Below are 23,776 nucleotides of genomic sequence, written 5' to 3' on the forward strand. Positions count from 1 at the left end.
CTTTAAATATATTTTGGAAAGAGCACAAGGAAACTGCCGCTTCTGACAATTAATAACCATTAACAAAATAACTAAAAATTAATAAGTAAATAACACACTGCCATCTAGTGTTCTTTAAGAGAGCCATAATATGTCTTGTGAATAAAATACTTGTGTTAGATAAACTTTGTTCATGCATAATTCATATTGCTATTGGCCAATTATTTAACTTAATCAATAAAAATATATCAAATAAAATTCCATGATAAAAATATAAATCAGTTAGTAATCGAGAAAAAGTAGTCATGACTTTTAATAAACTAAATTTCTATTTCCCTACAAAGCAATGATTTAGGTTTACTAATCTAGTATTTCTAGTAAGTTTAGAGAACATGATTGGCAAAAAAACAGCTAAATGTACATCTTGTTTCTTGAATGGGTGATGTTTTAAACATTGTCTTTTATTCAAATGAATACATATGTTTACTTTTCAAAATAAATGCAATTTTATCTCCTTTTTTCTCCCTGCAATTAAATGTATTACTATATTCAGGTATTTAAAAGCTAAATTTTCTATGTTTGTTATGTAACCCTACATATTCAGAATGACATGGTTTTTCTATTCGTAAATGTCTAACCTCTGGGATTTTTGCATCAGTAACATAACTTATCTAATGAGGTTGTTGTGAAGGCTCCAGTAAACAGTGTGGTAAAAAACATTTCCTGAATTCTAAATTTTAAATCTAATCTTTCTTAGGTTTTGATTATATCATTCATTGTCTCTTCAAAGCAATTAACCTAAAATAAATACTACTTTTTAAACATTTCACTCACATTGTAAATAATTTTAACATAGTGCACACAGAGTCTAATTATTTCAATCTTACCATATTTGATGATCTTAGTGTGATGAATGTTGAGAGTAGAAGGTCCTTATACTCAATAATATTTTTGTTTAATTTAAATCAAATCATTTATCTGGATTTCTCATTTGGAGGTTAATGACATGGAAACAGGAAAATAATAAGAAAAATAATTACTTTGGGAGCATTTTCTTCTTAAAATTATGCAGCAAAAATATCTTAAAATATCTTAAATATATTATATATATTAAATATATTAAAATATATTTTAATAAAATGTTTCAATCCTTAGGTAAAGTGCATTATACTTTAATATAAAGTTTATCTCAAAACAGAAATTCTGCAACTAATCTAAACTAATTTTGTTTTCATGAACAAAATGCTGTGACTTCTAGTCTTGTTATGTGATTTTAATTATATTTTTAGTTGTGACATGATTCCTATTTACACTTAATACTAACTTCTGTAAGCATACAAATCATGCCTGTACACACTAACTTATGTAAGATAATATTCAAAAATTATCTTTTTTCCTGTCTCCAAAAGGGAAGGATGAGGTGCTGAAGTATATTAAATAAAAGCATTCTAAAAGAGATTCTTTATGAAATGGAAATTTGTAACGTGAGGATGGGATCATGAGCTCTTTCTACTTGGCTAACAGGAATTCTCATTTCTACAGTACTTTCTAACCTTTTAGTCACACAGGGTAATCCACAAAATTTGAAGTGCATATGAAGGAAATACATTTTTAAAGATGTGACAACCCTGCTCAAAAGTTCGGCCTCATCACTAGTTCTTTGTATTTGCTGGCTTATCTAATTCTCTATCATATATTTCATATTATTAAGCATATTAGTAATTCAGCTGTAAATACATAGCAGGAGATTCCTGAAATCACAGTTATTGATCTCCAATTCCTCCCTTTGGCCTTCAATATACCAATTAATTCTCAAAGCAGTCATTTAAGATGTTAGTTTATTTTTCTCTTTTTAAGTACAGATTAAGCTAGTGTTTTTTCTCAGTAAAAAGTGATGAGTGGTATCAGAGCTCTGATATGAGCACCTTCTCCTTAACAAGTATTGCTCTATGGGCTGTAAATATGGAAGCCACACTAAAATTTTCTCTACACACACAGACACAAACACAGACACACACAGACACAGATACAGAAACAGACACACACACACACACACACACACACACACACACACACACACACACACAGCTACCACCCAGACACATCAGAGGTCAGTTCAGTTACTTTGAAATGATAGTTGATTGATATTTGCTCCATTGGTTTTTCTTTTCTTGAAGATCTTGCCTGGACCTAAACGTTTCTCTGAAATCAAGTCCCTTGCTCTTAGTATACTTTGTCTATATATTCATTGTATGTTCCTGGCTGTTTCAGGCCAATTAACAGTGTTCGGAATACAGTATCCTCAAACTTGACATTCAAGGCAAACTCCATGAATTCATACTACTATTCCAAAATACTAAAATTTATTGGATCTAGAAACCAAAATATACCCACCTTTTTATATTATTAAGAATTGACATCATGAAAGTAGAAGAACATTGATCAGGAACTGAGGTAAGGGAACAGGAGTTTGTGGGAAAATGTAGAACACTGGATGTGTGTTAGAGATACAAAATCATCTTCTGTAGACTCATTTATTGTAAACTTGTCTCTCCTGATCACAACTTCTCTTATGAATTTCTATAGTATCTTCGAATAAATCACATGATTTGCAAATATTTATCATCTTAAGAAAAGACAGTCTGTTTCTACATTTGTCTTTCTATGTGACAAACTCTTATTTTTTGTTTCTCTACTGAATAAATGTATTCCTGGAAACAGGATATTGACAGCAAATCTGGTGGTCATTTTAACTTTTTAAATTTGAAATATAACTAAACTTTGTTGTGACTAGTCATTTTTTAAAAATCAGTAATATTCATGAACACTAATATTTTGGTGCCTTTAAGTAAATTAAGACTTGATGTAATACAGTAGTTCTGGTTTCTAATTGACTCAACCATTAGATGATTCATATATAAACATGTGCATTGCATTGTTTTATTTTATATATAAAATAGTCCCCAAAGATTTACTTTAAAGTGTAAAGGGGGGCTTGTCTTCATGTTCCACACATTTTATTTATTTCAGTAAAAGTCCTAGAAATACATGATGTTTACTGGAGCAATATAAAAGATGAGAACATATTTCTAAAGAAAATGGATTTATTGATTAAAACAGAAACGAATAAAATTGTCAGGTTTTTTGCTTGAGACTGCATAAATTTCATATCAATGTAGCTTAAGATGGGACTCGAGGAAAATTCATATTAATATTACTTTTCTGCTTGATTCATACTTATACTAGTTATTGCAATAAGGGAAATGGTATTTTCACAATAAAAAATCTGTAAGTAAAAAAATATTACTGAGATTTATATCACATCATAAGCAGTATAGTTATTTTAAGGAATTGGTCATTCAAAGCCCTAGAAACCTAATGGATGAAGAATGGAATTGAAAATAGCAGAGAAAAACAATTCAACATGTAGATATTATGATTTTATAATTTTTAATATGAAAGAAATTAATCTTTTGCCTTTCTGAAGAAGTTTAGCCAGTTATATCAATGTAAGGCATCAGTTGGAAAGAGTCTAAAGTCTTTTCCTCCAAGATATCCAAGAGTACTATATTCATCCTCTGAAGAGTAAAGAAGGAATTATTTTAATTAGCTTTGCTTAATATTAATTTACTTGTAGTAAATAGGTTAAAATGTCTGCTATCTTTCTTTCAGTGTAATAACATACATTTAATATTATTACTTTCTCTTCATACAAGCCTGAAATGACTATGTCAATTTAACATAAACAAAAAACGAAAATAACCTGATAGCACCATCACAAATCCTAAATCAAGTGAAAAAAATCAATAATAAATAAAATAAATCTCAGGAAGAGGAAAACCAATGGCACAATAACAACAGAAAATTACCCTAGCTATCTCTAATGAAACAGATCTTTAGAGTCCTAGAGGGTACTCCACTTCTAGAGGGCCACACCAAATCAGCTATAATTACATATAGATATACAATTCAAAAGAAGATTTTATATGACTTCCAAGCAAACAGAAATCTTTGAAAAGGTGCCCAGCCAGGCAGGTGCCTGCTGTGAAGGTGGTGGCCAATATATTGAAAAGTACAGCTGCAGTGCGGAAATAAAAGGTCCACATGGGAAAAAAGCAGGAACAGAAGTGTACAATGGAGACAGCCAAATCCATACACAGAGACAATTCAAGATACCACTGTAGAGCCCGAATTGTCACTGGAGCCACAAGTATTAACATCACAACATCTTCCCATAATTGATTTCTACTCCTACACTTAATGGTCTAGACAAAAACCTAATTCCAGAAAAACAAATCACAACAGAAGATCAAAACAACACCTGGCAATTCAACCAAGAACATAAAGAGTCACCTCTTAAGATCATAGATGCCCCAAAAGAAATCCCCCAAGTGAACAAAACAAATCAGAAAAATACAAGAAAAGTGATGTCAAAGTAGTATAATTCACTCAGTAAATAACCACGCATTAGAACAGACCATTAAGGACATAGAAGATAGTTCTCAAAATTCATTACAAATACTGCTGAAAAATGTGATTAATGAAAAGATACAAAACCAACTATAGATAAGATAAGACCAACTATAGATTAGCAAAATAACTCATGGAGACTACAAACAGAGAAATAAATTCTGAAAAGGCAAGGGAGTCCAAGGAAAAAATGGATGCCTAGTTAAAAGATATGAGAGAAGACATAGCTAAAAAAACAAACCTTCCAACTGCCCCGCCACCCAAAGAAAGGATGTAAGGAAAGTCCATACCAAAGCTTTAATAAACAGATAGAAGCCAGAAAAAAAATGACCAATTAGAAGACAGGGAAATCAAAAACAAAGTAAAATGTCTCCACAGCAAATAGATGACATAGAAGATAATATCAGGGGTCAAAGACCAAATAGGTCTAATAGGAAAGAAGAAGTAAGCATTTAGAACAAATCCAAAGAATAAGAAATGATCTTGCCAGAACTTCAAGACTGAGAAGATCAAATTTGGGTTAGATTGGTATCAAGGAGAACAGCAGGACACAAAATGGATGGGAAACATGAAACATTTTAAAGAATTCTAGCAAAGAACATTCCAAACATCCAAAGAGATAGGTTCATTCAGAGAAGAGAAGCCTTTAGAACACCAAGCAGAGAATTCTAGAAAAGAACAACCCACCACCACATCATAATCCATTAGAGGATCATTAGAAATCAAGAAAAGGATTCTTAAATCTGCCATAGAGAAGATTGATTATTTATAAAGGGTATACAGTCAGAATAACTACAGATTTCTTAGCTGATATGGTAAAACCAAAAAGAAGAGGTCAGCATGATATATAACACACATTAAGGGCAAACTATTATGGACCATGAATATGGTCCCAAGCCAAATATTCCTTTACAGTTAAAGGATATATAAAAATATTTCATGACAAAGAAAACTTGAAACAATGTATCTCCACCAAATCAGAAGGATGGAAATTAATCAAAGATATCCTCCACAGAAAAGATCAAGAAGAACAAGAACTGGTTATATGACATGCTCCCTACCAGAGAACAATGTAAATATATTGAGTCGATGATTCACAGCTCCTAACAGCTCCTAAGAGGACTCACCCAAATAGATAAAATTAGAGGAAAAAATGAGACCACAACATAAATTAGCAAAATTGAGATGGTTATATGAGAGTACTTGAAAACCATATGCCAATCACCTGGAGAATCCTGGAAAAATTTATGCTTTCCTATACTCTACCTGAACCAAGAAGTGATACATAAGAAGTAATGAAAATGAAATTTCAATAAAAACAATTTCCCATAACAGAAAAATGTAGGACTCAATGGATCTACCATGAAATTAAGGCCTGCAAAGAACTTACAATACTCAGATCTCTCTCTTCAATGGAATAGAAAGGGAAATGGAATTATCAAACACATTCTATGAAGCTGGAATTAGACTCTTCCCCAAATCAGATAGAGACTCATCAAAGAAAGAGAACTATGAACCCAAGTCTTTGATAAACATTGATAGAGAACTTCTCAATAAAATTCTCACCAACCAATTTCAGCAACTAACACACAAAAAAAGTATGCTATGATCAAACAGTGTTCATCCTAGGATACAATTGGATTCAATATACTTGTCAATAAACATAACAGAGATCATCAGCAGAAGCAGGGAAAAGAACCACATGATCGTCTATGTGGATGTAGAAATAGCTTTTAAAAAGATCCAATACCCCTTTATGGTTAAAAGATCTGAGAATCTAGGAACACATGGAACTTTCCACAGTATAATAGTGTATGTATATGACTAAGAGAGAATAAGCACATACCTAACAGTGGAGGCATGAAGACACTAAAATCTGGAATGAGAAAAAGATGACCACTCTCTTTACTACTCTTCAATATAGTAGTGGACTTTCTAGCAAGGGCAATAGGCAAGAGAAAAACAAAAAGGGGATCCAAATACGGAAGAAGAAAACCTATCCCTTTTCACAGATGAAATGATCCTGTATTTAAACGACCCTGTAGCTTTCTCAATCAAGTTAGTAAAGGTGATGCTAACCTTCAGCAATGAAGCAGGATATAAAAAACACAAGAATCAGTAGTTTTCCTATGTTACCAACAATGGGAAGATCCAGACTGAAATCCAAAAAACAACCCACATATATATTAGCCTCAAAATCAAATCAAATTTAGGAAAAACAAAACAACAACAAAACTAGGAATTAATTAATTTAACTAAAAATGTTAAGGACCTCTACTGTGAAAACTTTAAAAATCAAAAAAACGAAAAATTGAGGGAGATTCAAGGAAATGGAAAATATTTCAATGCTCCTGGTTGGAAAAATTAACATTCTGGAAACTGCAATACTGACTGCCCCCAAATAATTGGCAATGTGATACCCATCAAAATCCCAACAATATTCTTCAAATCAGTAGAGAAATTAATCTGAATTTAATATGGTATTACACAATTTCAGTTGAAACAGAATGCTTAGAAATGAACTCATGGGCATATAGTCATGTTACACACACACACACACACACACAATGGAATTCTATTCACCCATCAAAAAGGATGACTTTTCACCAGTCTTAAGGAAAATGAAAGGCTTGAGAAAATTATACTAAGAGAAAGGAATGCACACTCAGAGCAATAAAGGTTTCATAGATTCATTCATTTATGGTCGCTCAAAGCTGCCTATATATCTACAAGTAAACAAGACAGATTCTACCCCGTCCCAGTTAAATGGCCATTATCAAGAAAATTAACAATAGCAAATGCTGACGTGGATGTAGCCAAAAGGGAACTCCATTACCCTGTTGGTGGGAAATTACACATGTTCAACCCCTCTGGAATGCAGTATGCAGATTCCTCAATATTCTAAACATAGATCTCCCTTAAGAACCAGTAATTAGCATCATGGGCAGTAATCCAATAAATAAAAAAACTAACTCACATTAACTATGCCAGCATGACCATGTTCAGGGCCCAGAACCAGAATTCAAGGACTGGAAAAAAAGTTACTACTGCTGGTGTTTGTTTCCACAAATATGAACTTTTTGACCAAAGATACCAAATAATTCTATTTGCAGCAGCTAGGACAGGTGGACCTTTTTAACAATGAGATATACTAGATGTTAAGTAGAAAAACAAAATTTATAAATTTGGCTCCGGGTGGGGAGGAGGGTCAGGAGGGGAAGATGAGAAGGGATAGTAAGGGGAAACAAAGGAGGAGGTAACAATGCTTGATAAGAAATGTACTCATTACCTTACCCATGTAATTGTAACCCCTCTGTACGGTATTTTCACAAAAAAACCTTAAAACTTACTAAGGATATTTGTAAAATATATAATGAAGGAAGAATTTTCATCCTTTACAAAAATCTATGCTAAACTACTGATATTTTACTGTACTTTTCCTAAAACCAGTTTGATTTAGTTTAATATTTCTCACGCCAAGTTTTTCTATATTCTACTGGAGATTTAATTTTTCATGTATGTATGTATATGTATATTTACCTGTATCTGTATATGTATCTATCTATGTATGTTCCAATGTGGATCATCAGACTTGAAACTTTGCTTTGTTTTGCTGTTCAGCAATTAACGTAGTCGGCTCATTCTGTGACAATATCTGTGCTCATTCTCATCATTCCTTTATTTCACACACTATCAGGCTTCTAAAATCAGCTTCATTTCCTGGAGAAGATTACCAATCAGTCCAACCAATATTCACCCAGGGTTTTAATAAAGCAAGCCTTAAGGAAGGAAATTAACATGAAGTGACAACTACAGAATTTCTACAGAAACCTGACATCTTTCACATTTTTGCCTTCTTCCTTATACTTAAGAAAGCATTGACTAACACTATAAATATACTGCATTTATAACTTAGGGTTCAGTTTTTTTTTCCAAACTGAAGCCTTCTTTTCCATGATTTTTGACATGGAGATTTTTTTATTTTGGTCGATCGTGAGGCTTGAACTCTGGGCCTGGGCCCTATCCCTCAGCTCTTCAGCTCAAGGCAAGCTCTCTACCACTTGAGCTACAGCGCCACTTCCGGTTTTCTCGTGGTTTATTGGAGATAGGAATCTCACGGTCTCTCCTGCCGGGGCTGGCTTTGAACCGCGATCCTCAGATCTCAGCCTCTTGAGAAGTTAGGATTACAGGCATGATCCACCATCATCCAGCTGGGAGATTTTTTTTGATTGTGATGGGTTTCCATCCCAAAAAAGCTATGTGTATCAAGAAAACCAACGTTTCCAGCTCAGAGTACTAAACAAAAGAGGGAGAAAATTAAGGTTAGCTCTAATGTTAAGCACAGATATAGGTAATATCAAGATATTTTGAAATTGTATACTTTTACTTAATAAAGTGGCTCAAAGCTATAATATTATCTACTTGGAAAACAGAGATTAGAGAATTCCAGTTCCAGGCAAGCCCAGACACACAAAGAAGTTTCAGAAACTCTAACCATTTGCTGGGTGCAATGTTTTATGCTTGTGTTAGGAGGACCACAGTTCAAGAAGGCCAAGGCATAGCCATACTACCTCAAAATAATCAATCCAATTATAATCTGCAAGTTTGGTAGTAGTAGAGATGTTTTTTCACAAGTACAGGGTTTTGGGTTTAATCCTCCAGTACCCCCAGGAATTTAAGTGTGTGCCAGGGTAAGAATTTGGCATGTCTAAAGTCAAGACTTCATACTCATTTTACAAGCTCTAATGAAACCTTTACCTCTTTTGCTACTTTTTAAAAGTATAACCATAACTTACATGTCCAAAACAATTTCCTATGAGATTTTATTCTATGCATTAAGTAATACATTATGTGTTGGTTACTGTCCCACTGAAATCATGCTAAAGAACAAAAACCCATTGTCTTAGTGACTGGATAGGGAAACAGAATCTCAAAGGTAGCATGTAAGTTGAAAACTCCTCCAAGAGATGTAAAAGTTTTGGGTCTTCGTCTGTCCTGCGGAATATGGACTAGTTGCTAGGAAAGGTAAGTGCACTGCTCGCCCATTGCCCAGCCTCCCTTAGCCTCGGAGACAGACACAGCAGGGAGTCAAATCAAGCATGAACTTGTTTATTACCACACAGCAAGCAAAAAACCATGCAGCATGGAAGGGGAGGAAAAGGAACCAACCAATCATTGCAGAGTTCACCCTATCATGCGTGGTGCTATTGATGATTTCTCCATTGCCATTGCTGATCACTGCCCAGGTTACCTGTTGAGGTTGATGTGGATTCTGCAGGGCCATTGCTGGGACTGGGAGTGTCAGGACAGCCAACAGCTGGAGTATCACCATCTGCAATTGTTAGGGAAAATAAGAGTTTCTCCAGGGCTGGTTGCCCTTGGGGATGGTTAGTAGTTATCTTTTTAGCTTTCCCATTTTAAACACGAGCCACGACCACCATAGCCATTTTCTTTCCTTGTTGTTTAGTTTATCCTTGGGCATCCTCGTGTATAGAGGTAATGGGTAAAAACTTAAGGTTCCTGGCCGGGATCCAAATGGGGGCTGTCTACTCTATGGGAAAAATGCATCCAAATCCCTTGCCCATGGTCTCTAGGGGGTCAGGTCCTCTTCATTGTTGTGTCAGAGGGTCCTTCTACCTGACTTTCACTTGGGGCTTAGGGTTTAATTGTTCCCAGTGCTTCTGAAATCTGGATTCATTTGCATCTTTGAAAAATTTAAAAATGTTAATGGTAAATAAAGCTATCTGTAACTGTATATGGGTGTTAACTCCCCCTTTTTGTTTTAATAATTGTTCCTTAAGACATTGGTGCTTTCTTTCTATAATTGCTTGTTCTGGGGGATTATAGGGAATTCCTGTATTTTGATTAATATGCCATCTGTCAAAAAACTGACATTGCTATACTAACAAAACAGGGTTCATTATCGGTTTAAACTTGTGGTAGTAGACCCAAGGAGGCAAAGCATTGAAGAAAAGGTGTTTGTGAATGTTTAGTTCTTTCTCCTCTATGTGCTGTGGTCCAACATGTTCATGAATAGGTATTTATAGAAACAAAAATATATTTAAGCTTACCAAAGCCTGGGAAACGAGTAAAATCTGTTTGCTAGAGGATGTTGGGTTTGAGGCCTCTGGGTTTTAACCCTGGTGGTTGTAAAGGGAGTACTTTTAAGAAGGGCTAGCAAGTTTTGCAGGTATGTCCTATCCTTTTGAGGTCCTTTACAGGAAACTGAGGGAATTTATGTTGAAGACCTCTCCAATTGATGTGGATTAAATCATGTAAACGGGTGGCCTCTTGTAACATTAATGCTTGTGGGCCAGTAGCTAACTGGTCTGCCCAATTATTGCCCATGGATAAAAACCCAGGAAGTTTTGAATGCCCTCTCAATGTTGAATATGAATAGGGTCTCCCTGTCCTTCTAATAGGCCCTTAAAGGTAACCATAAGGGGGAAAATAGGGTTTCCATCCCGCTTAATATGTGTCTGGGGAATATGAGGGAGCAAGATAATTACATATAGGCCATCAGAATACAAATTAAAGGGTTTTTGAATGTCCTGAAGGGCCATTATTACAGTGAACATTTCTTTATATTGTGCCGACCCTCGACAAGGTTGAAATCTTTGTTGGCTCAGAGTCTTTTGTTGCTCATCAAACAGTGCATAGGCAGAGCCTGTTTTATACCTCCATCAGTAAAAACATGGAGGATGCCAGGAAAAGGTGTAGAAGAAAATAGAGAAGGCATTTTGAGGGGAAGTCACCATAACATGACTGGATAGCCCATAATGGCAGTCAATATGGCTTAGAAACCCCTTTAGGGAGAGAGCAAGATGAGCATTGGCTCGAGTGAGCCACTCAACGTCTGTCATTCGAAAAAGAAAAACAATGGAGTGAGGGTCAAGGGTATATTTCCTTTGGGCTTGGGTCCTTCCCTTGATAATAGCATCGGCAATTTGTTTTGCCTAAGAGTATATCCAAAGTGTGCCCACCAGGGGAGTGTGAACCCACTCTAATGGCTCCCCCCTTTGAGTTAAAATTGCAGCAATCAATGTGTCACCCACAAACAACCAGTGGGAAATGGGCTCAAGAATAGAATACCTCTTCAGGGAAACTTCATCCAGGACTTTTTGGAACTGTAAAAATATTGCCCGATACCTGCTTGTAATTGTAATAACTTCTTGGGGCATCATGTCTTTTAGTAAGTCAAATAAGTTCACAAGACAATCTTTAGGGATGGGAACCCATGGTAACAGCTAATTGATTTCCCCTAAAAGACTTTGAAGTTGGGCTAGGGTCAGAGAGGCTGGAATATCCAGCAAAGATTTATGGGGGCTGACCTGAGACCAGGTAAGGTGGGATCCGAGCAGCTTAAAAGGAGGTACTTTTTATTTTATTGAGGGCTATAGTAAAACCTCCCTTTTTTAATATGACAAGAGCCTGGGCCAGAAGGCCCTCCAGGTGGACCGGGTCTTGGTGCCTCCGAGTAATATCATCCTTGTAGGCATAGGCAAGGGAGGTATCTGAACCCAGCACAGGCCCTAAAATTGTGACCAAGTATTGTTGGCAAAAGGCCAGGCTATTGGCCATTCCCTGTTGCAACACCGTCCATTTGAACCTCCAATCATGCTGGGAAAAATTAAGAGAAGGGATGAAGAAGGCAAACTTCTTGCAGTCATCCAGTTGCAGTGGGATAGAGAAAAAAAAAAACAATCCTTAATACCAATCACAACCAAGGCATATTCTGAAGGTATAGCAGGAGTCCAGGGCATAGCTCATAGGGGCGTTCCTACTAGTTCCATCTTTTCATTTACTTTACATAGATCTTAGAGCATGTGCCAGGCCCTGGATGCTTTTTGGATAACAAATAAGGGTGTTCCAAAGACTCATAGAAGGATATATGTGCCCAAGGTTTATCCGTTCCTCCACCAAAAGGTGGAGGGCCACAAGTTTAAGTTTTGTCAATGGCCACTGCTCCACCCAAATAGGGATTCCCAGCTTCCACCTAATGGGAGGTACTTGGGGGGAAGTGGCCTTTAGGTTTGGGGGTGCAACCAAGTGGGTACCGTATGTTCCTCTCTATAATTATGAAAGTTAAAAAAATCTTTTTCCTTAAGTCCCTCTAGATCCCATTTAAGCCTTTGTGCTTCTTTTCCATCCAGGATATCATCATAGAATGCTCGATGGTCTGTAGTGACCATAGAATCCATTTGTCTTAGCATGTCTTGCCCTAGTAAATTGGCGGTAAGTTTTTTTTTTTTTTTTTTGCTACTAAAGGGCATATCTTTCCCTTCTCTCTGTCTGGGCTAGTCCATTTCATAAGGGCAACCATCTCTTTGGACTGGGAGTTGCCCCTTACCCCAATATTGGGGACCTGGGTGCAAGCTTCCAGTCCAAGGGCACTTCCTCCTCCCTGAGTACGGTTCGGACTGCCCCCATGTCAATTAGGCATGAAACCGCTTCCTTCCTATAAAAATACTCATTTTAGGGCTGAGTCTTTTTACCAGGGGGACAGTCCAATGGGCCTGGGTTGTCTTGCCATGAGGCTGCCTGGACCTTACAGCAGAGGGGGTTCCTCCATGAATTAAAAGGATTGGAGGATGCCCCTCCTCTAGTTTAAAGGCTTCCCATCTAAATCAAATTTGAATTGACGATGCTTTTCCCCATGGTACCCCTTCCTGCACCCCCCAGGGTGTAGGGGGCAGTTTGGACTTCCTCTGCTGGTTGGCGGGGGATTGTTGTGAACAGTCCCTCTTAAAGTGCCCCTCTTGCCCACATTTAAAACAAGTCCCTCTCCCCAATGGTCTTGGAGTTCCTTGGCTCTTGGTTGCCAATGCCTGGGTGATAGCCTCAGTCATTACAGGTTTCTGAGCCTATAAAACTAAAGCTAGTGATTGGGATGGTACTGTTGCATTCCCACATCTTGAGAGGCCACCACCCATCTGCTCAGGGAACTCTCTCTCAATCCAGCGCAGGCCACGCGGTGGTCTGCATTCATCCCTTCCCAAACCATTAGCTTTACAAATTGATCCCGGAGGTTCCCTGCTGTCAGCCTTGTTGAACACTCTGTTGGACGGGGTCTATAAAATGAGGTAGAGGTTCACTATGTTTTTGTCTCTCCTGCTATGTGGGATTCAGTGGGCCCTTCATCCAGTTTGTACCATGTGTCAAGTCCTGCCTGCCTCACTTGGTCACAGTACGTGCCAGGTATTGCAGCCTTTTGGATGCCAGTGGAGTACCTTCCCCTGCTCCTGTTAATATGGCATAAATAATAGGTATTGCAGGTTGAGCCTGCTGGTTATTTTCTGCCTTAAAGAAGGCACACCACTTGATAAACTGAGAACTGGTGAGGACAGCTTTGGCCACATCCATCCAGTCCTTAGGGACACATGTGTGATAAGCAATGTCCTGTCATAGGGTCTGGGCCCAAGGAGAGTTCAGGTCATCCTCCACCACCACCTTCTGGAGGTCTTTAAGATCCTTAGCTTCCCATGGATACAATTCCAAGGGTCTGTTAGGCTTGGTGCAAGATTGACCGGATACTCTTTGGGAAGCAAATCCTGTGGCCCAGGGTCCAAGCTCCCCTGTGGCCTTTCCTTTACAAGGTAGGCCTTCACATAGGTTACTTCCCTGGCCCTCGGCCCCTCTGTGGAATTTCGGTCATCAGGATCCATCTCACAAGTGCCTCTGTAGGGTGTTGTCCCTTCCCCAATTTTGGAGGCATAAGGTGGGGGCCTAGGACTGTCAGGGGCACCCGAGTCGGGGGAGGGAAGTAACCTTCACACTCGTGTTGACTTCCACTGAGTGTGCTTATGTCTGATAAGTGCATTCTCAGTCAAATTTGACCATTCTTTTTCTTCTTCACTTCCCAAGTCCTCCTTTTGTGAGAGAGAATTACCCATACTTAATGGTTTCACTTACCCTGAGAGACTGCTTAGCTTCGAGCGGTATATTTTCCTTTCATGCTCAATGTTAAGCACCAGATGTTGGGTTTTCAATCATCCCATGGAAGACGGACGGACTGCTAGGAAAGCTACATGTGCCACTTGCCTGTTCCCCAGCTTCTCTTAGCTTCAGAGACAGATGCAGCAGGGAGTCAAGTCAAGCAGGAACTCATTTATTACCACACAGCAAGCACTTTTTAAAGCAAAAAAACATGTGGCATGGAAGGGGAGGAAAAGGAACCAAATCAATGTAGAGGTCACCCTATCATGCACTTAAGCTTTCTATACTTTCCCTGCTGTCCACGAGCTTTTTATACACTGATGTCACTTCGCCTGATTGTGGTATCCAGTCAGACTTTAACATAAACAACTCGGACTCTGCCCACTCAACTTCTTCTCAGCACCATCTTTGCTGCCCATGTGTCCCACACAGAAGGCCTTGAATTTGCCAAGGAAAGAAGACTCAGAAGCCAAATCTGATATTGGAGTTATAGATCCACCAACTCAGAGGCAATGTATTTACAGTGTTAATGCCAAACAATCTGTGGTAGTTTATTATTAAAATTACTAGCAAATATGGGGAATCTATAAAATCTGAAAGTCATTGAATATTGGGGTTCATGATTCGTCTTTATAACCTAGTGATTAAGAAGGATGAGACTTGGGGGATAATGGTTTTCAGGCTGGTAGGAAGTTCATGAGGTTTTATCTCCAATTAACTATAAAAATTTCTATGCTGGAGGGATGGTTCAAATGATAGACTGACTACCGTTAGCAAACAAACTGAGAGCATGAGGTATGTTCAAGCCCCAAACTGGGAGAAAATAAAGGTCCTTAGGAGAATACCATGAGAAGCAGAATTATGAACAGGAAAGCAGAAACAATAGAAATAAACTTAGTGATATAGACAAAGCTTCCCAATGTAAAATATGGCATAAATTGTAATATTTAGGGTTTTCCTTCCTATACAGAAAAATAAATGGTATTTTTACTTGACGAAACTAAAATGTAAAACTGTATGGAATAAATAATCACATTACGTTTATGTTTCTGTAATTTAACATGTTTTCCTACAAATTTCTAGAATAGTGTAGTTTTGCAAATCAGTACATGTTGCATTTTAATATAGGATTACATATCCTTGCAAGTGTTGTCTAAAATTGATCGACACTGAAATTATTGCCATTGAGATCTTTCTCAAGATTCCAAATGTTTATACTTTCAGCTGACCTTCCACAAAACTCATACCCCAAACATTACTTTTTAGTTTGTTCATGCAATCATAGGAACATAAATATATGTCTGAAAATGTTAATTACCTTTATTTGCTGTCATTAATTTAGTATAACAAATACAATTAAGTAAATACCCTGAGGGAAGTAAGATACTTCCTTCTAAATACAGATTTGCAGGCACACACACACAAACACACACACACACACACACACACAATCACCACTCTGACTCAGGTTAGGTTCCTGACATTGGGTATCAGACCATGATCTAATAATCAAACTTTCCTGCCTAGACATAAAATATATTCATAATTCCACACATAAACAAACACCAGATCATTCAAAATAATGAGAATATTTAACAGAACCAATAAGCTCTTCAGCCATCTTCTCCCTGATTTCATTCATTCATGATGATGCATTTTCATATCATATTTAAAAATCTGAGTCTTTCTGATTAGCAGAACAACATATGCTATCATATAATACCAAATGTAGGTAAAATTACTTGTCCCTAGGTAAGCTTTAATATATCTTATCACAGACTTCTTTTTTCTTCTTTCAGATTCTGTCTCTGGCATTTTGCCCTAATTTCTAATATTAAATTACAAAGGATATTCCTAATTCCTTAATTCATACTTCCTAAAAGTTATGCTGTGGAGTTGAATCTGATTTGTTTGCTTATTCAAAATTAAATTTTCTTAACAACTTGCATTATTATTTATGTTATTCCTAAGCCATTTGAAATATCAAATAGAACTGGAAATTGCCCTCAGCAATGCTTTGTGAACGGCATTAATGTTTGGGGGGGGATGAAGGACTTGAATTATCTAGAGTGCCTTAAAATTGGCACTGTTATGCAAAGGGCTCATCATTTAGTCATCTTTTAAAGTGTGGTCTTCTTATTTCATATAAGAATATGTAAGTATGCTTTTCATCACATTCTTGCCTCAAAAGCAGTAGAATTATTTTCTTTGTACAGTTGGTGTCCAGCTGCAACTGTAGTGAAACCTAAAAACAACTGCAGAGCTGTATTGGCCTCTCTAGATTTTGAAATTTTCTTCCAGTAGCCCTTGTGATTTGAGCCCAGATTCATGGGATAGGCACATAATCCACAATTGCAAAGCAGCACAATCAACTTCAATTTTTTTTAATTGTTTCCTGTTTTTCTTATTGTTGGTCTTTTAAGGAGCTAGGGGATCTTCATTTCTCATTGTTGTTGATGTGACTTAAATTTTCCAGATTTTTCAAATGCAATAAAGAGATATAAAGGAGACATATTTAATCACAAAATGCAGCTAAACCTTTGCATGATTTTTTTTATTCTAGTCCTGCTTTCATTTATCTTCAAATAACTTTGAGATGAGCCAAGCATATGTGTTAATTGACATGTATCAACATACAGAACTCTGGAATCATGGGATATTGATTTTTATATCAACTTCACTTAAAAAGAAATTTATCATTTGCTTCATATCTTAAGTAATCTACTTAAAGAAGTTTTATTAATTTTATCAACAGATCTCATAATCTATAGAATTGATTCATTGAATAAGTATTTGATTCCTTATTTCCACTGAATTAATATTATATTTATTTTACTTTTTTACTCATGAAATAATAACATTCTTGAGGATAAAACATGCCTATCTTTCATTTTGTTTGCCAAAATGGAACTTAGACATTTTGAAAATTTAACTTTAAATCTGAACCTTCAAATTTCACTAGGACTATAATTGTGTTACTTACAAATTTAATATTAAAATAAAAATCATTTTTAAATAGAAAGCAAGATTATATTATCATACCTTAATCCCTGAATTAACTTCATAATAAAAAACATTTATATTTATATAACAAGATATAAATACTGAAACAAACTATGATATATGGAAACAGAAAAGTCCTTTTTTGTTTTGTGATTGTTGTTGTTTATAATTTGTGATGATTATTTCTTCTTTACTTTATGCTTGGTATATTCATTGTACATCTTCAGGAATGTGAGGGGGGGCACAGAGCTTTAGGGAAAATTGTGAAAAATTGCAGCAGTGGAGTTCATTGAACATTGATGAAAGTGAACTATTTAACACATGGGTGGAGACAGGAGAGTTGGACTGGGAACAATTGAGGGAACTGAAGACATTTCACAAAAGGAAATGTACTCATTACCTAACTCTTGTAATTGTAATCCATCTATAAATCGCCTTAATAAGAACAACAGAGTAAATTTATTTTAAAAAGGCAAACAAAATGTTGTTTCTTAGAATCCTAGGAGTTTGTTTTGTTCTCTGGTTTGAGCTGGTTGAGATTATCTCTGAAAATAGCTACGTTGACATTCATTGAGTGAATTTGTGAGCTAATAGTAGATAAAAGTCAATTATGATTGTATGGTTTTTTAAGACTCTGATTCATTTATTTCTTCAATCTAATATGTATTATTTCTGTCTACTGTTTTTTGGTTTGGCTTGTTCTGTTTTTTAAGAACCTAGTAGTGCATCATTAGTGCTGATTCAAGATTGTTCTAATTTTCTGATGTACATACTCAAAGCTATATATTTTCCTGAGTATCAGCTGTGCTGTTGTGTCCCAGAGGTGGTAGTATTTTGTGTGTTCACTTATATTGAATTCCGTAAAAGTTGTTACTTCCCTCCGTATGTCTTCAGTGACTCACTGATTACTTAGCAATGTGTTATTCAGTCTGTGAGTTTCAGAATTTTTTGTGATGCCTTTTGATGTCGAGATCTAATGTGGCCCCATTGTGATCTGCCAGGATACAAAGACTTATTTCATTTTTATTTTTGAATTCTGACAGATTTTTTTTTGGGGGGGGGTCCAGTCATGGGGCCTGAACTCTGGGCCAGGGCACTGTCCCTCAGCTCTTCAACTCCAGGCTAGCGCTCTACCACTTGAGCCACAGTGCCACTTCCGGCTTTTTCCTTTTTGCTTATATGGTGGAGAGGAATTGAACGCAGGGCCTCAGGCATGCAAGGCAAGCAGTCTACCACTGAGCAATCTTCCCAACCCTTTCACAGATTTTTCTTGTGATATAAAATATGATCTATTTTGGAGAATATTCCATGGGCTGCTGAGAGGAATATATATTAAGACACTGCTAGGTCAAATATTCTGTAGATATCTGTTAGGTATAACTTGTCAATGCAGTTATTTAACCCTGAAGTTTCTTTGCTAATTTTTTACCTGTATGGCCTGTCCAGAGGTAACAATGTTGTGTTCAATCAACCAACAATATATCTGGATATGCGTGGTTTTAGGGTAAGTAGTATTTGTCTAATGAATTTGGGAGCTCTAGGATTCAGGACATTGATATTTAGAATTGTTATATCCCTCTGATGGAGAGTTTCTTTATCAATATTTAATGTCCTTCTTTGTTTCTTTTTACTTTCATACCACTTTAAATGTAAAGCCTATTTTATCTAATATTACTACAGCTACTCTGGCCTGTTTATGAGGTCCATTTTTAATTTGTAAAGATGATGTACAGAAAGGTTACAATTACTTAAGTCAGATAATGACCACATTTCTTTTTGAACAGTGTCACCTCTTCCCTCATGTTCTCCCAGTTTTTCCCTTTCAAGCTCCCTCTCCCATAAGTTGTATAGTTCATTTACAATGTAGTGTCTATTGAGTAGCACTGCTGCATTTGTTAACCCTATGTCCCACCTTTTCTGTGCTCTCTTGCCATTTCTAAACTTACACATAAAACAAAGGTGCACAAATTTAAAAAAAAAAAACATGAGACCACAGAAGGAAAAGCAAAATAATAAAAAACTATCATTTCTTGGAGACCATTTTAATGAACATTATTTTATATGATAATATTTATATAGCTATTGAGCCTTTGTGATCCTCTCCACAGGGCATCCTCCTTTGATCTCACTGTATAAAAGTTTAGAATCCCATATAATTTATCATGTCCAATTGTAATGTTTTCTCTTTTACCATCCACATGTCTTTACTTGTAGAAATAAAGGCACATTCTAATGCAACACATGAGGGAAATCAGGCAGCATATATTTCTTTTAGTCTTTCTTCACTTAATATAAATTTGTTCAAAGTCTTTCCTTTTCCTTATGAATAGTGTAATATCATTCTTTCTGGATCAATAGAATTGCATCATACTGAAGCCTTTCTTCAGGCAAAGGAGAAAGTTAGCAGGATATATAGTAAGAAAATGGAATGGAAGAAGAATTTTACTAACTAAGCATCAGACAAGGGTATTCATAGCTAACACATATTTAGATATCAAAAAGTTAAACCCAATAAAAATAGACTCTCAAATAAACAAGAACCCAATCAATATATGGGATAAAGATTTAAAGATAACTTCTTAGAAGAAGAAGCAAGAATGACAAATAGATACGTCTCTCTCCATAAAAGAAATGCAAATTTAACCAACACTGAGATTCATCTCACCCCTGTTACAATGTCATTATGAAAAACTGAACAATCACAGATACTGATATGGATGTGGCCCAAAGGAAACTCTATTACACTGTTGATGGGAATGTAATCTTGTTCAACCACTTTGGAAAACACTATGGAAATTGCTCTCACAAGTGAATAGAGAGCTACCTACCTATGATCCAGCAACTCCCCTTATGGCCATTTATCCAATAGAGCAGAAACAAGGCCACACTGAAGCTACCAGCACAATCATGTTCATTATTGCATTATTTTCTGTAGCCAACATATGGAATCAGCCCAGATACCTCTCATTGTAAAAAGAGGTCGAGAATTATATATGTATATATAAATTATATATATATATATATAATCTTATTGATCCCAATTTACAAGTATATGTATGCATATATGTATATAAACATACATATATACATATATACAACATATATATATATATATATACATACATACATAATGGAATTCTTCTCATCCTCAGAAAGAATAATATTGCACTATTCTTAAGGAAAATGAAACACTTGGGAATAATATTAAATAAAATAAAGCAGACTCAGAGAAACATAGCTTGCATGATTTTCCTCATTTGTGTTAGATAGAAGGTGCCTAAAAATGTAAACGTAAACACACTGGATGGTATTCAAGAAGGTACAAATGAATTATCTGAAGTGGCAGAGTCCATGGAGACTAAAAATACTATAATTCTCTTAAAAGACTAAGTCAAAGCCCAACAAAATAAATACCAGTAAATGTGTACTGCAAGAGAAGACAATGGGGGGCAATATGAGATGAGTAGGAAATTAAAGGGGAAAAGGATGTAATACAGGCAAGAATCCATTGTATACTTCCCAGAATTGAAATATGCAAAGCAAGGCGTAGTGTGAAATGGGGGGTGAAGATATTGATGTGGTAACACAATTCCAGGTGCTTCATACACATAAACTGCTTTGTTAAATGGCAAGTAATTCCAGAACATAATATTGAGATACATAAGAATCAGGGTTGATTGGGATGGGTGGATGAAAATGTTGAATGGGGTGACATTGATCAAGATGTATCCATACACTGTTTCAGTGAATACCAACTATTTTTACAGATAAAGATAATAAAAATATTCAAAAAATTAATTATGATAGTTGAATATAGAGTTGAACCTCAATTAGATTCCCATTTAAAAATTTTGGGGGGTGTTGCCAGTTGTGGGGCCTGAACTCCGGGCCTGGGCGCTATCCCTCATCTCTTCAGCTCAAGGCTAGTGCTCTACCACTTGAGACACAGCATCTCTTCGAATTTTTTTTTGCTTTTATGGTGCTGAGGACCTCATGCATGCAAGGCAAGTGCTCTACTACTGAGCAACCTTCCCAGCCCTTAAAATATTTTAAACCTGGAGATATGGAGAATAAAATTCAAATAATAAAACTTTATTAATCTTTTTTATCTGAATTTGTGAAATTTAAATCAAAACTACTTTGCTTTTTGTCAGCCCCTGGGCTGTTAGAATATTTCAAAGTAAGTGGCTTAAAAACATCAGGAGTATATTATCCATACTCTAGAAGCTTAAACATTGATTATAAAAGTGGTAATTCAAAGCAATTCTTTGTCTAATGGGGGTCCATTTTCTGGTTCATTATAATCTATTTTCTGGACGTTCACATCGCAGAGTAGTTATACTGGGCTTCTTTTATCAGGATCATTACTGCAGAGTAATCTCTGAAACGTTCATTCTAATGTGACCAGGCAGAGGAATAGAATTTCAACATGTTTACCTGGAAGGAGTTACATCATCCAATACGCTTTGCAACTTTTTCTTTAACTCAGTGTGGTATATCATTTGGATATTATTTCATAGAAAATAATAACTTAAGGACAAGCTTATATCATGTGAATTATGTGAATGATTATTCTTACAATGGGGATAATTATAGTGATGGCAAAGTGAAGTATGATTGTTTAGTGGCTCTTGAATAACATCATAGGTAAACATGTAAACGTGGTACAGCCTAAAGCCCTTCTGATGTATTTGAACAATCTCTGGTGTGTTAATTGCTTTCAAAAATATTCGTTTAGCCAACAAATACAGATCTCCTTTGATTTTAATTAAGGTCTGCTATTAGAACTCTCACAGACACCAAAATCAGAGTATGCTAATATCTCTCATAAAATACAAAATAAAATTGTTACAATTAATAAAATATGAAGACTGTAATATTAATAGAATTGTACATACTAGTATTCGCGTTATATAATATATTGGCATCCTTTGGATACCTCAATTTTTAAAATACTTATAACTAAGTGTGAATTGTTTACAAATAATTATTTGATTATGTGTAGAAACTGAGGAAAAATTTGCATACATATTTACTATAGATGCAAACAGATACACCTGGTTATTTCTGATCCTTCATTTGTTGGTTTCATTCATGCATGGGGAACATGCAAATGAAAATTGCAAAATTGCATTGACTAAAGTGTTAATTACATGAAGTTTATGTTTGGCTAAATACCTGATTTTATAAATTGAATCGTTTTTGTCCCTTCCTTCCTCCGCCCCTTCCTTTGTTCCTTCGTTCCTTCATTCCTTCCTTTTTTCCTTCCTTCCTTCTTTCCCTCCTCCCTTGCCCCTCTCTCTCTTTTTCTTTCTTTCTCTCTCTTTCTCTCTCTTCGTTTCTCTCTTTCTTTCTTTCTGTCCTTTCTTTCTTCCTTCCTACCTTCCTTCCTTCCTTCCTTCCTTTCTTCTTTCCTTTCTTCCTTCCTTCCTTCCTTTCTTCCTTCCTTCCTTGCTTGCTTGCTTCCTTCCTTCCTTCCTTCCTTCCTTCCTTCCTTCCTTCCTTTCTTTCTTTCTTTCTTTTCTTTCCTTTCTTTCTTTCTTTCTTTCTTTCTTTCTTTCTTTCTTTCTTTCTTTCTTTCTTTCTTTCTTTCGTTCTTTCAATCTTTCTTTTTCTTCCATTCTTCCTTTCTTCTTTTACTCAGAACATATCTTACTGCTATAGAAAAAACACCAACTGTTTTACTTCAAGGTGTTATGAGTAATTATGAATAGTCTAGAATAATATTAATTTTAATAACCTATGTTATATCTTAAGAGAAATTGTACTAAAAACAACTTCACAAAAGTTGCAGGATATGTAACAAATATCACTTTCCATGATATTGTTTATTTCCTCAAAGTAAAATAAGAATTTAGGCATAATATTGTGTGTGTGTTGTTTTTGTGATTTGAATTCTCAAGGATATTGGTTTAACGTTTGAGCAACAACTCCACTTCTGGCTTTGTGTGTGTAGTGTGTGTGTGTGTGTGTGTATGTATGTGTGTGTGTGTGTGTGTGTGTTGATGTGTGTGTGATTAATTGAGATGCGACTCATGAACTTTCTTTCCAAGGCTGGCTTTTTAAAACTTTTTAATTTTTTTTTATTGTGAAAATAGGGGTTACAATTACATGGGCATGGTAATGAGTATATTTCTTATCAAGCATTGTTGTCTCATCCTTTTTTTCTACTTCTCAACCTTTCTCATCTCCCCCCTTCCTGTCCCATCCACCCCCTGTCAAAGTTGTAAAGTTCGTTTTTCTACATAATGACTTGTAAATCTCATTGTTGCAATGGGTCCACCTGTATCCTTATTTAAACCATATGATTTTTCCCTTGCTCTCCACAAATCATACCAACATCAAATACAATGCAAGCAGGGGTTATACCGTGGGGGAGGGAAACGTC

The sequence above is a fragment of the Dipodomys spectabilis genome, unplaced genomic scaffold (genome assembly GCF_019054845.1).
Source record: "Dipodomys spectabilis isolate Male_0828 unplaced genomic scaffold, ASM1905484v1 ptg000660l, whole genome shotgun sequence".
In the NCBI taxonomy this organism is placed as follows: Eukaryota; Metazoa; Chordata; class Mammalia; order Rodentia; family Heteromyidae; genus Dipodomys; species Dipodomys spectabilis.